Source organism: Gavialis gangeticus, unplaced genomic scaffold, assembly GCF_001723915.1.
Source record: "Gavialis gangeticus isolate Ggan-Ray unplaced genomic scaffold, GavGan_comp1, whole genome shotgun sequence".
Taxonomy (NCBI): domain Eukaryota; kingdom Metazoa; phylum Chordata; order Crocodylia; family Gavialidae; genus Gavialis; species Gavialis gangeticus.
Genome location: NW_017729032.1, coordinates 264,376,772 through 264,378,452, shown reverse-complemented (window position 1 = coordinate 264,378,452; position 1,681 = coordinate 264,376,772).

Below are 1,681 nucleotides of genomic sequence, written 5' to 3'. Positions count from 1 at the left end.
TATGAGTTTTCTTGTTATTTGAGGAGTAGTTTCTAACTTTTCTCTATATTTCTGTTTCAGCCACCTGAGGGCATGATGGAGAGAACAGAAAGAGAAAGACTAGGCATACCCAAGAGCAGGTCTCGCAAGAAAATGGGAGAAACGATGGAGCCAAAGAGAGGGAAAGAAGAAGAAAACCCACAGGCCTCTGGTGGAAAACACAGTTAATGGTCCCCATCACATGCAAGCATTCAGAAGGGCTGTTCTGCCTAAATGGTTACAGTGCATTGGAGTTACTACCTTTTTCATTCTAACTGAAAAGCTTTTGCCATTTTTTTTACTAGAAAGAAGCTAGTTAGTTAAAGCAGACCCTAAATTTTAAAATAAAATTAACATGATGGAACCACTGAAGTTCTGTTTCTACTGTCTTGCCTTTACATTCACCATTAAAAGTGTGATGCATGTTTCAGGGAGAGTTTGCGAATATATGGATTAAGACCTAAGTGAGCACTGTATGATTTCAGTCAGTTCCAGCATGGCAGCAGGATGGCAGTACACAAGCTCATTTGGGAGGAGAATACACGTAGGTTGTGGGCTGTGCTACACCCCATATCTATTCAGTGTTATTAAGTGGATATTTTCTTTCTTTAAGAATTCTTTCTCTACAATTTATTGAAGCAACAAAATCAAAGGAAGTTAGAGTTTTAACTGAGTACACCAATTGCTTTCTCTAAATCCAGGCCTCGTTGATCTGCCATACTACCCCACCTCTTAGTCTCCCTCAGCATTATCCTCTACCTCCCCTCTTCTCTGTCATCTCACATCTCAACCCTTCTGTTCTGACATTCCTCTGACTGCTACCCTCACTGACCACTTCAGTTGTTCCCTCAATGGTTCTCTTGCCAGGTCCCATTTACTGCCTCCCATTGCCAATCACAGTTTGTCTCTTTCTCCTATTTTAATCCTCATTGCCTCACCTTTGCTGTTGCCTTTCTTATGCCCTTTCTTATTCCCTATTCTAATGCCTTTCTTATTCCCAAACTTAGTTAATGGGGCCCTACAGTCTTTCTGGGTGCACTACCCAAGGGATGATCAAAAGAAAGCACTCCTCCTACTGCCCAACAAAGAAGGAACATTAAGGCAAAAGGTAGTAGACATTTACCAGTCACCCTACTTTCATGACTGGAGCTTCTAACTAAGAACTTGACAATGGCTAGTCCCAGGGAGCCTAGGTCCATGCCCATCCTGCCCATATACTGGCCACCCAAGTCTGATGATGTACTTCGAGATCAGAAGTTTGCTAGTAAAGCTGTTTCAGTCTTGTCCCCAGAGACTAGGGGCTTGAGAGCAGGCTTACTGGTGTACTTCCTGGTCTGAAGAATGACAGCTGACTCAGGTGGGTGGAGGATGCCTAGTTCTGTCCTCTCTGGGACACAATGCTGCTGCAGTATGCATAAACCCTAGGGGTGTTGGGTCCTAGCTCTGTTTTCTGCAAGCAGGTCCTAGAGAAGCCACCTGTGCTCAGGTGGAAATACCATCATATTTGAACTAAGAGTTCCTTCTTGGCACAGGAAAGCCAGAGTGAGGGTGGGCTTTCCCTCAGCAGAGGAGCCTATGTCATTTATGGAAAGGCCTAGCCTTTCACTTTGTTAGGTTAGGTGGAAGACTGAGGCCATTGCAGTCAAAAGTCAGAGTTGTTGGG